This window comes from Pteronotus mesoamericanus, unplaced genomic scaffold, assembly GCF_021234165.1.
Source record: "Pteronotus mesoamericanus isolate MK-2021 breed Mesoamerican mustached bat unplaced genomic scaffold, CSHL_Meso_final scaffold_232, whole genome shotgun sequence".
NCBI classification, from domain to species: domain Eukaryota; kingdom Metazoa; phylum Chordata; class Mammalia; order Chiroptera; family Mormoopidae; genus Pteronotus; species Pteronotus mesoamericanus.
Window position 1 is genome coordinate 14,597,281 of NW_026555311.1, and position 13,265 is coordinate 14,610,545.

The 13,265-nt window shown below is 37.4% G+C and overlaps 1 non-coding gene and 1 pseudogene across 1 annotated transcript; both read left to right on the forward strand.

The window, feature by feature from the left end:
• Positions 1-1,346: 1,346 nt before the first annotated feature.
• Positions 1,347-6,686, forward strand: LOC129085249 (protein YIPF5-like; annotated as a pseudogene).
• A 5,962-nt stretch (positions 6,687-12,648) lies between these two features.
• LOC129085444 (small nucleolar RNA U3) lies at positions 12,649-12,859 on the forward strand. The gene has a single exon (XR_008530701.1). It is a non-coding gene; the product is annotated as a small nucleolar RNA U3 (small nucleolar RNA).
• Positions 12,860-13,265: the final 406 nt, after the last annotated feature.

Genomic DNA, 13,265 nt, shown 5'->3' on the forward strand with positions numbered 1-13,265 from the left:
TTTCATGCTGATAGGTCTATTTTTGAGCCTGTTGGGTGTTGTTTTGTTTGTTTGTTTGTTTTTATATTAGAAAAATACCTCTAAGAAGCTAAAATATTCAATGGACATTGAGTGAGCAGTATTCTTATATTCAATAAATACTGATTAAGCACCTGCTATGTGCTATGCCTGGCAAAAGGGGGATATAGTGGGGAACAGGGCAGGTGTAGTCCCTATATTCTGGTGGAGAACACAAGCAATACACAAGTAAACATATAAAAGAGTCATTAGGTAAGTTAAGATATAAGAAGTCAGTAAAAAGGGAGCTGCGACAGTGTCAGAAGGCAATGACTTTACAAAGAGTGATCAGGAGATGCTTTTGAAGAGGTGGCACTGCAGGCATTGAGGGGGATGTGAAGTTTCCAGTCATGTGATGGACATTCTAGGCTGGAGCATGCCATTGCCAAGGTCCTGAGTGGTGGAAAGAACTTCATCAAGTTCAATCAGGGAAAAAGCACATGGACTGGATGAATGATTCAAGGCATCATCCCATGTATTTATTTTATGAATTATTTTTTGCAAAATAATTTTATTATTTCAACCTTGACAATTCAGAGTGAATAGCAGGGAAGTGTCCTTTGACCGCTGAACTGGGGCAGAACCAATGCTAGAACTTGGACCTCAGTTCAGGATTCTTTCCACTGCTGATTACAAACATGACCTTGTTCAGATGGATTCTGCTTTTTGAACCCCTAAACAGTGAAATAAATCAGAAATAGTGGTTTGAGGAATCTAGCCTAGGTTTGAATCTCAGGTACATTTGATCTTGGACAAATTAGTTCTTTCGAATCTCAGCTTTTTCATGTAAAAAGCGGCAATAATGCTTCCTGCCTGCTGGGGAGCTCATGAAGAATACAGAAGGCGAAGTAGGTAAGCCTTAGCACAGATCCTGGCACATAGGCTCTCCAGAAATACCAAACTCATCCGAGAATTTAACTTTCAATTAAATCTATTTATAATCAATTAAATAGACTTTATATGCATTTTGCTCCTGGACTTATTGGTGTTGTAGGAAGACAATCCACACTCCTACATGAATATACTTGGAGACACAGCATTTTTAAAATTTTCATGATATTTTTAAGGGGAATAGTTACAGTGTTTTAGAAGGTGAGTCCCTCTCCTACAGAGAGCCATGCTCCTGGTTCATGTGTCTGCTAGGCTCAAAAGTATTCCTGTGTTGCTTTGGCAGCTTTGTTCATTTCTAATTTTCCCACTCAAATTTAGACTCTTTTTTTCTATAGAGAGTTAAGGAAAAGATACGGTCATACTGACCCTACTTAAAAGGGCATGAGGTTTTATCAAACATGTTGCAGCTCCCTGTCCTCAGTGGCCTGGTGCATCCTCACCTGTGGGAGCTTGAGCAAGGTCATGGAGTAGGAGAGATGCAGAAATATTGTGCACCCAAGTTCACCTCGTTACCTTTTAAAATGTATGAGTACTTTTTGAAAGTGAGTAAGCACATATAGTACATTTGTTTATTTTTCTTTCTTGCCTTTTTAAGATGTTTTCATCAGAGATTCAATGAATCTTCCCCTGGAACATATTATTCTCCTCCTTTAAAAAAGATCAATTTAGTTATAGGAAATATAGAATAACTAACTTCCATTCATAGGGAATAACTGTCCTGAACTAATAATATAGACAAAGGAGATTTTCCTTTTCTGGTACTGAAGACTTCAGTAAGTCCTTATGCTTCTCTCCTCATTCACCCAAAGTGCCTCTGCTTGATTTTAGGGAGGGGAAGGGACTAATAAATATTTTAGGACATTTGTAGCTTCTGTTGCCTCCAGACAACCAGAATCACATAGACCAGCACCTACTTCCATTTTTCTCTCTACACATACACACGGAAAACATTGAGGCTACATCAACGTTTTGAGAGATAGGAGGAGCCCAAAGAAGGGATTTAAAATAGGGCAGAAAGGAAGAGATAATGAGGTCTCAACATGTTTGAGCACAAAAGATAGCTTGTGAATAAGAGAATAAAAGAGAGAAGATATGGAGAAAGACAGCATAGTGGGAGGGATAGTCATGGCAAAGGAGGAGAAAATGAGATGGAAAGAGCAGGAAAGAAGAAATAAAAGAAACACAGGAAAAAGAAATTAGACATGCACTTGATTTGATTTTGAGTCATTGATACAGCTTGCACTGGGCTGTTCCCTTGTTTGGGGTGTCTCCTAGCTTCAATGTAGGCATTCTATGGTCCTAAAATATTGCTTATGTGGTTACTCATTATGCATATTTCTCCAATTACTCTAAATCCTTAACATTTTAAAGGTTTAATTCTTAACAGCTTCCTACAGTGGAACTTCAAGATGTTGCCTCATTAATATATTTATCTTGATCTGGCTCCTTGAGCTCAGTTTCTTGCTTCTTCAATACAAGGTTAAATTTAAATTCCTTCACCTTGAATCTAAGGGTTTACCTTATTGATCTCTGCCCATCACTATTTTACCTTAGCAGAAGTCTGCTATTGCAGCAAGGCCAGGTTGCTGTTTCCCGCCACCTTGGAGCCATTTCCTCCTTTCTGAAATCTGCTTCCTCTCTACCTTTTTTTTTCCTTTGGGGTCTTGCATAAAACTCACCTTTTCAATGTTTTCTGATCATTCCAGCCTATGGCAATCTTTCTCTTCACTGAGATCTTGTAATGTTGATGATTTGTACCACTGAAGTATAAAAATAACCTAATACTGTTAGTAGGTAATGGTCAGATTACCTGATAATCAATAGGCTCATGTAGTAGGGACATCTACAGGTAGCTTTATCTTCAGGTACAGCTCGATCAAGGATCAAATGATGTCGTCAGGGCTTTCTCTTTCTCTCAGATTTACTGTCCTTTGTTGTTGGCCTCATTACTTTCCACTGCAGATTGGCTTTCTCCATTCAGTTAGGGAAGAGGTCTCCTGGCAGCTCCAGGCTTACTGCTTCAGCTTAGCCAAAGTCCTGTGACCCAATGGTACACCTTGGGTATTGTGGACAAATTACTATGTTTTCATTGGCCACACCTTAGTCATATGCCCATTCTTGTATTTTGTGGGCTGGAGGTGGCTCCACTTGAAGCATGTGGACCAAGAATGAGGAAGTGGTATATCTCAAAGGAAAATCAGGATGTTCTTACCAGTAAAAGGGGCAATGGATATCAAATAGGACTAAACTTCATGTGTTCACCACACCCACCTTATTATACATGTAGCTGTTTATATTTCTATTCAATGTCAACTTTTCTTCACTGTTGGAAAATGGGAAGAATATCATTCTGAGTTCCTGGCATAGCAACATTATGGTTAATGCGTGGCATTTTGTCAATGAAACCAAAAACAAAAAGACCTTCTCTTGAGACTCTGTTTCCCACTGTGTCTTCACCAAAGTCAGGTGGGAAGGAATCCAGGAATTATTATACCATGGTGGATGAGAAGATGAATCTGGAGTGGACTTTAGAAGTAGGTCTATCTGAGTTCTTATTTTCCCCACAGACAGCTGGAACTATCTCTTCTTAACCTTGATTTGAGAAACCAAGAGCATTGTGGTTTCCATAGCAACAACCAACTTGGGCCATTTACCCAGCAATGACTTCATTTCCCAGGTCAGGGAGGGCTGGGTCCTCTTCTCATATTCTGATACACATCCGGGCTGTTGCCACTGATACATCATCAGGGAGTTCCTGTCTCAGTTGAATGCTAGTCAGACTTCACCACTGTTACTCCTTCTACAAGCCTTCTCTGGCCTGGGCCTCATACTGTGCCCTCCTCCCAAAGAGCACAGTTGCATCTGATGGGGCTCACTCTCCTCCAGCATCTGTGAATGCAGGTCAACATATTACAGTCTCTCACTGTGCTATGAGAGGATCTTCATGTTGACACCACATGCATTTTCTTCATTACATTCTTATATAGCTTTTATTTTCTGCTTCTCTTTTCTAAAAATATTGTTTTCTTCAAGATTGGGAAACCAGGTGGCCTCTTTTCTCCCCTTCCCTTGAAAACAGCTGACTCTGAAGCATTGGTTCTTTGAACTTGACAAAAAGCATAAAAAGCCTCACTTGCAGATATTTGTTGCTCAAACTGGCATCTGGTATTCTGTTCCATTCACCCATGGAAATGGGGGCTATTCTAAGTAGCTATAGAAATGTCGAGCACAGAGTGTAGATCTCATATTTTCAGTTGTATTCATAGCTAGTCAGATACAAGCAATCATAATAAGCTTGTAGTTTTCTAAATGAGTGGTTAAAGTCAACCCAGGTTCCATTAGTTGTTTTATTTTATTTTTTCCAATTCCTTTTTTATCTTTATTGAAGTATGATTGACATATAAAAATGGACATATTTTTTAATTTTTAAAATTTTTTTATTGTTCAAATACACTTGTTTCCATTTTCCCGCCACCACTTTCCCCTGCCCCCTCCCCGACCTCCCTCCCTCAATCCTTTCTCACTTTGGCTTTGTCCATGGGTCCTTTATACATGTTCCTTGGCTTGACCTGTTCCTTCCCTTTAATAGATAGGATCTATGTTCATTTTTCCCACTTGATGGAGAGAGTGAATTTTCTTTGCCTTTTCCTGCACTACCTTCTCGAGGGACATGCTTTGTAGCATTCCTATCTAAAGCCAGTGCCCACTGATTGCTGGTCAAGATGATGGTGGCTTGGCTGTCCACTTGGTGCTTTAACTTTTCTATAAATAGAATATGTGTTACATAAAACAACTTCCTCCTTTCTTTGAAGGAAAATGTTGAGGACAGTTTATAGTGTGACTTGACTCTTATTTTTCTTATTTTATTAATTGTAGTGTACAACTCAGTAGATTTTAGTATATCCACAAAGTTGTGACACTATTAAATTCCAGAAAATTTTCATCGCCCCAAGAAGAACCTCTTTACCCACTAGCAGTCATTCCCCATTTTCTACTCCCCTTAGCCTATGGAAATTACTAGTTTACTGTCAGTCTCTATGGCTTTGTCTATTAAGAACATTTCATAAAAATGGAATCACACAATAGGTAACCATTTGTGCCTGGCTTCTTTCACTTAGCATAATGGTTTCAAGGTTCTCTATGTATTAGCATTTATTAATATGTCATTTTTTAGAGCTGAATAACATACCATTGTATAGATATACTATATTTTCTTTATCCACTTATCAGTTGATAGATATTTGGGTTGTTTCTATTGCTTAGTTGTTACGAATAATGCTGAAATGAATTATTTGTGTGCCAATTTTTATGTAAACATACATTTTAAATTTTCTTGGTTATATACCTAAGAATGGAATTCTTGGGTCATTTGGTAGCTCCATGTTTAACTTTTTGAGGAACTGCCAGATTATTTCCCAAATATGGCGCACAATTTTTCATTTCTACCAGCTATGTATGAGGGTTCTAGTTTCTTTGAATCCTTGTCAACACCTGCTATTGTCCATCTTTTGATTATGGTCATCCAAGTGGGTGTGAAGTAGTGTCTCATTGTGATTTTGATTAGCATTTTCCTATAGGTTAAAAATGTTGAACAGCTTTTCATGTGCTTACTGGCTATATTTCTTTTGGCTAAATGTCTATTCAAACCTTTACCTATTTTTACATTTGTTTATTTGTTTTTCTTTAAACTTTGCTTATTGTTTTTTTAAAAGAAAACTATTTTTTTAGAAGTTTCCTACTTTCAGAAAAGTTGTGAAGAGAGTTCAGAGTTTTTATTTGCCCTGCATGAATTTCCTCTATTATTAACATCTTTGGCCTGTGACACATAGCAACAGGTGCTAGTGCAGGATCTTAAGCGGAGTTTGGGGGTTATCTGTGGCTGCTGGATAGCAGACGTCACCTCCACTTTTGATCATTGCAATGACAGGCTTTGATAACTTAAATATGGATTATTACCAGGGAGTTACAGCATTGATGGCCAATCATAGCAGTGCTATGATTATGGAGGAAGTGGAGACCCCTATAGCAAACAGTAGGCTGGCTGTCACTCATCACTACAAAGCTGATTTGGCCCTCCAGGCTTGATGCAATCTTAACTGTCATACCCTGGGCAGATTTTCCAGCCAGCTGGGGCATATACTCCAACTATACCTCAGCCATTCTATGAGAACAACTTTGAGAATGAACCACTTTTGTTAGAAGAATTAGGTATCAATTTTGACCACATCGGGCAAAAACACTAACAGTGTTACATTCATTAAAATAGCAGATGGCAGCATCATGAATGAGAGTGATCTGGCAGGACCCATGGTTTTTTGCCTTGCCTTTGGAGTCACACTGTTACTGGCTGGCATATCCAGTTTGGCTATGTGTATGGGATCAGTACAATTGGATGTCTAGGGGTGTTTTGTTTATTAAACTTAATGAGTATGACAGGTGTTTCATTTGGTTGTGTGGCAAGTGTCCTTGGATTTGTCTTCTTCCCACGATCCTACTTTTTAGTTGAGGTGATATTTTCTTTGCAAGGAATGGTAGGAATCATTCTCACTGCTGAAAATATTAGATGATGTCATTTTTCTGCTTCCACAGTTTCTATTTCTGCACTCGCCATGGAACAGCAGCAACCTCTAGTAGCATATCCTTGTGTTTTGTTGCATGGAGTTTTTGCCCTAATTTCCATTTTTCAAACTGCATTTATCTGGAATGAGGACACCATTGGGCCAAATACACAAAAATGACTTCAAACCCTTAAATTGGACCAGCAGACTAGTACAGTGCATCTCTCACCCAGATCTAATTTTTTACTATTGGAGTAGTGGAAGTAAGCATATATATTTAGTTCATTTTTATAGAACTATTGAACACTATATTGGATTTATTTGCAGTATGATAAGCTATGAAATGCTTGTGCTTATACAAATAAGAAGTGTTATTTCTTTCCTGTTCCTGCAGCCTTTGAAAAACAACTTTTTTCTTTGCAAATTATATTATGATGTTTTTGATAGATTTTTATCAGTTGTGGGAAACCAACCACAGATCTGATAATCTTTCTTTAAAAAAACACCCAGTTGTAGTAGATAAGACATGAGACCTACTGCAAAAATATTTTTCCAAAGAATTAAGAAAAATCACCTGTATTCTCAGGTCAGATGTACTTCAAGTAAAAAGTGACCCCTATGTGGTTTATGTGTTTGTACTTCAGGAGTTTGACAGTCCTTTGAATTATCTCATGGAATTTTTGCTTAAATTCAATGATGCAGAAGTTCAAAGTCTGCCTTACTGTAGACATAAAATGTGAACACTCATTTAGGTACTAGCATTAAGTAAATCATAGTGACCTATACTGGCCACATAAATGCTCATAGGTGGATGTTTCCCAGAAAAAACAAATCACTAACTTTTTTTGAAAAGAACATTTAAAATGTCACATTTTCAGTATTGCAGTTATCAATGTAAAATGCACTCGATGCTTATTAATTAAAATTTCCCAATTAATTAAGAAAAATCTTACATTAGTATGGTATATTTCTTACAATTAATGATACAATATTACATTTAGTTGTCAGGCCTCCTTTGGCTCTTCTTGTCTATGACAGTTTCTCAAACATTCCTTGTTTTTGATCATCTTGACAGTTCTGAGGAATGTTGGTCAAATATTTTGCAGAATATTTTTCTGTTGGGATTTTCTAATGTTTTCTCATGATTAGCCTGGGGTTATGTGTTTTGGAGAAGAGGTCACAAAGGTAAAGTGTCATTTTCATTACACACTATAGACATGGCTTACCATTGTTGATGCTGACCTACTTCACCTGGATGAGGCAGTGCTTGTACAGTTCCTTTCATTTCCCTTTCCATACTGCACTCTTTGCAAGGAAATCACTTTGCATAATCTTCTAAAGAGTAAGGAGTTATGTACCACCTTCTGAAAGCAGAATACCTATCTACATTATTTGGAATTCCTCTGCATGGAAGATTTGTCTCTTCTTCCTTATTCATTCATTCATTCACTCACTCATTCATTCATTCACTAATTCATATTCTTTTTGGGCTTGTTGTTAGTTATTTTAGGTTTTGATTTATAATCTAATAGTATTTTGTCTTGTTGTTCAATATGTTCTAACTTTGGCCACTGGGGACTCTTTCGGTTAATTCCTGAATTTCTTTGATATATCCCTATCATTGCGTGTGTATGTGTGTGTGTATGTTTGAGCACTGCCTTACTTTCTGGCACTATAAGATGCTCCAGGCTCATCTGCTCTACTTCTTGCATCAGTCTTGGTATCAACCATTTCTTTAAGGAGCCATGTTCATTTTATTTATACCTTTGGAGAATGTATTAGAAACCAAGATCTGGGCTCTCGGGTTATTTTTATTTTATTGCTGAACTGTAAGACTTCTTCATATATTCTATATGCAATTCCCTGACCATATATATGATTTATAAATATTTTCTCTCACTCTTGTGTAGTCTTTTCACTTTCTTAATAAGGTCTCCTGAAGCACAAAAGTTTTATTTTCTGATGAAATGTAATTATCTATTTTTTCTTTTGTCACTTGTTGCTTTTTTTGGTATTATATCTAAGAAACAATTGCCTAATCCAAGGTGATGAAAATTTATGCCTATGTTTTCTTCTGAGACTTTTATAGCTTTAGCTTTTTCATTTAGATCTTTGACCCATTTTCTGTTAATTTTTGCATTTTTTATTTTGTGAGGTAATGGTTCAACCTTATTCTTTTGCATATGGATATCCAGTTGTCCTAGCACCATTCGTTGGCAAAATTACTCTTTCTGCACTGAATTGTTTTGATATCCTTGTTGAAAATATAAGGGTTTATTTCTGGCTTCTCAAATTTGTTCTCTTCATCTACATGTCTATCTTCAATCCAGTAAATTATTGTCTTACTTACAGTTTGATTGCGGCTTGAGTATTTTAGTAATATCATTAACACAATACACTGGTGAGCTGCAAGAGGCTGTCCAGTTGACCTCACCCAGAGTTGTCTAGATTTTCATTGTGCTTCGTATTGGACTGGAACTTTATTCACTTGCCACAGGAGGAAGATAGGAGGTATATAAGAAACTAAAATTCCTTTAGGGTATAATGACATGGTGTGACATTGGCCAGATCTGTAAACTAAGCAGCTCTAAATAAACACAGACTAAGCCACCAACAAGAAAAAGGGAGGGTATTTTAGGCATTAGATATAAAATTCATACTTAGTTTGCTATTTCTATGAAGCTCTTAAGAGATGTACTCCTCAGAAGCATAGCCCGAGGGGCTGCAGGAAAGCACTCTGCCTTCCAAACCACTCCTGCTTGGCTCTCTGCTACCAAAACTAGGCTTTGTGAGGTTTTCATTAAATCAAAAGTGGCATCATGCTCTTGGTGTCCATAGAAACTAATCCATTTTTTTAAGGGATGATTCACAGACACTTTTAGGCAGAATGCTTATGCCATGTTTATGCACCTGAAAACAAATGATCTTCTAGATATGTTGAATTATTATCTTCTTGCCTTAAATTTCCATCAACATCGGTCAATTAAAATATTGCACTTAAATGGTAATTTTGAATGCATTTCCAGAGGCCGACTGTGTACTAATATACGAGAAAAACTCCTGGGGCCACAGTTTCAGGGTAAGCCCCTATATTTTTGTGGTCTATACCTCCAGGAACCCAGCAGGTTTTCATAGTGAAGATCTGAATGTGAATGGTCTAAATATACTAATGACAGATTGTCATTGCGGATTAAAAAAACAAGACCTAAGTATAAGAAACCCATTTTAAATATAAAGAACCAGTTAGATTATAAGTAAAAGAACAGAGAAATATATATACCATGCTAGCATTAATTAAAGAAAGCTGTAGTATCTATATTAATTTCAGACAAAGTTGGCTTCTGACCAAAAAAGAATATTGGGAATAAAATGTGGTATTATGTAATACCAAAGGATTTAATTCTCCAGGAAGACATGACAATCCCAAACACTTGTGCACCTAAATATGCATCAAAATTCATAAATCAAAAACTGATAGAACTGAAAGGAGCTGTAGAACAATCCACTATTACACTTGAAGACTTCAACATCCTCTGCTAGTAACTGAGAAATCAAGCCGGCAGTAAATCAGTAAAGATATAAATGATATAAACAGCCCTATCAATCAACTGGATCTATTGATATCTACAGAATACTCCACCCAACAACAGCAGAATTCACATTCTTCTCAAGCTTACATGGAATATTCAACAAGATAGACCACATTGTAGGGCATAAAACCCATCTTAACAAATTTAAAAATACAGATATTATACAAAGAATGATCCCAGATCACAATGAAATTAAACTAGAGATCAAGAGTAGAAAGATAGCTAGGTAATTCCCCAAATATTTAGAGATTACACAACACATTTCTAAGTAACCCACAAGTTAAAGAATTTTCAAAGAATCTAATAATATTTTAATTATGCTTGCAAGAAATTACAAAGGAAAAAATTTAGAAAATTGACCGTATAAGCAAAAAAAGCCTTGACTGACAAAAACATCATAAAGAAAATAGAAAAAGGTCACTCTGATTAAGATGGAGGTGTAGGTAAACATGACTTGCCTCTATGCACACCTATAGCAAAAAATACTTGACTCTAAAAACAAATATCACCCAGAATTGTCAGAAAATCGAGTTGTGTGGAAGTCCAACAACCAAGGATTTAAAGAAGCCACATTCATCTAGACAGGTAAGGGGTGAAGAGACGTGGAGACATGTGGAGAGGCATGGAGAGGTGGAGAGGCATGGAGAGGTGTGGAGGCAGGAATGGGTGATCCCACATCTATGTGTGGTGGATAAAAATTGGGAGCGAAGGAGTGAGGAATCCCAGCCCCAGACTGGGCCACCCAGCCCAGGGTTCTAGTGCCAGCAAGATAGGTCTCTGTAACTTCTGGCTATAAAAACCAGTGGTGGTTGGGGCAGTGGAAGGAACTGTGGTATTTTCAAGAGACACCTCTTATAAGGCCTGCAATGGACTTAGGACTTATGCAGAACCACCCCCACCCTGGGTTTCAGCACCAGGGCAGCAGCTGGAAGGGCACCAGTGGCATATGGAGAGAAAATGGAGAAAGTGAAGAGACTGGCAACAGGGCAAGTACCATGAGACAGCTTCCTCCTCCACAAAACTCCAGAGGTCAGGCAGCAGCATTGTGCCCTCTTCGAGCATGCCCAGACACAGAGCAACAAAGCTGTGACACGGGTTGCCTTGCCCTGGAAATTACTTAGGCTCTGCCCCTAGCAATTTAACAGGTGCGCTTTTCTGCAATAGGCCACACTACTAAGATAGGGAGTCAAAACAGGTCTACCTAATACACAGAAACAAACACAGGGAGGCTACCAACATGAAGAGACAAAGAAGTATGGCCCAGATGAAAGAACAGAACAAAATTCCAGAAAAAGAACTAAATGAAATGGAGATGACAACATATCAGATGCACAGCACTAGTTATCAGGATGCTCCAGGAACTCACTGGGTACTTCAACAGCATAAAAAAAGACCCAGGCAGAAATGAGGAATACATTAAGTGAAAAAAAGAAAAATCAATAGGGCACCAACAGTGGAGGGGATGAAGCCAAGAATCAAAACAGTTTGGACACAAGAACGGAAAAAGTGTTCAATCAGAGAGCAGCAGGAAGAAAAAAAGAATTCAAAACAACAAGGATAGGCTTAGGAAACTCTAGGACATCTTTAAACATGCCAACATCTGACTCATAGGGGTGCCAGAATGAGAAGAGGAAGGGCAAGAAATTGAAAACTCATTTGAAAAAATAGTGAAAGAAAACTTCCCTAATTTGGCAAAGGAAATAGACATACAAGTCCAGGAAGGACAGAAAGTCCCAAACAGGATGGACCCAAAGAGGACCACACAAAGACACATCATAATTAAAATGCCAAAGATTAAAGATAAAGAGAGAATTTTAAAAGCAGCAAGAGAAAAGACATAAATTACCCACAGGGGAGTTCCCATAAGACTGTCAGCTGATTTCTCAAAAGAAACTTTGCAGGCTAGAAGGGACTGGCAAGCAGTGTTCAAAACTATGAAAAGCAAGGACCTACAACCTAGATTACTCTATTCAGCAAAGCTATCATTTAGAATTGAAGAGCAGATAAAGTGCTTCCCAGGCAAGATAAAACTAAAGGAGTTCATCATCACGAAGCCATTATTATATGAAATCCTAAAGGGAATTATATAAGAAAAAGAAGATCAAAATGATGAACATTGAAATGGTGATAAATTCACAACTATCAATAATTGAATCCAAGTAACAAACTAAGCAAACAAGCAGAAGAGGAGCAGAATCATAGATATGGAGATCATTATCAGTTGGGATGGGGAAGGGGTAGATTTTGGGAAAAGGTTCAGGGATTAAGAAGCAGGGATTAAAAGGTAGGTACAAAACAGACAAGAAGATGTTAAGAATAGTATAGGTAATGGAGTCACCAAAGAACTTGTATGCATGACCCATTGACATGAACTAAGGGGCGGGGATTGCTGGAGGGAATAGGGTACTGAGTGGAGGAGGGCAAAGGCAGAAAACTGGGATACCTGTAGTAGCATGATCAATAAAATATATTTTTAGAAAAGAAAATGGAAAAAAACAAGCTAGAAAAATATTTATAGCAAACATGACAAGTATAATTAAAACACACATGTTAATACTATACTTTCAGGGATCATTTCTATAGTTTGTTACTAGAGAAGTTTCTATGAATGTGTAGAGCGCCTGAAACCATGAGGAGGAGCCATAGTGTTCTCCTGAGTGTGAAGCTGGCTTTGGTGTTGCTTTTGTAATTGCTAATAGCCACTGGTGATTGTTCTTCTTTTCCTTTGGAAGAGTAAGAGGGAGAGAACGCAGTCTGAGTGGTTTCTTTAAACACACACACATACACACAAACACACTTTAGAAGACCACTTAGGTGTTAACAGATAAGTGTCATGCACTGACATCACAAAAAACAAGTTCAAGAGTATAATGTATATAAGAAAACATTTAACTTTTATAGAAATATAAGGAATACAAATTTCTTCTATTAAATTATCAAATATTTAAAAAATTTAAAAATGATTCCAGTAAGGTATACTTTTGAGATTAGTACATTTTACTGAATATATGCTAAAATCCGTTTTTAAAAATTCTGTGCAATGTTGGTAGGAATTTAGTAAGAAAGGCACTTTTTGTACTTTGCTGGTAATAATTTAAATTGCAGCAACATTTCTAGAAAGCAATATGGTTAGTTATCAAGAGTGTTAGTAAAGTTCAGGGTTTCCACT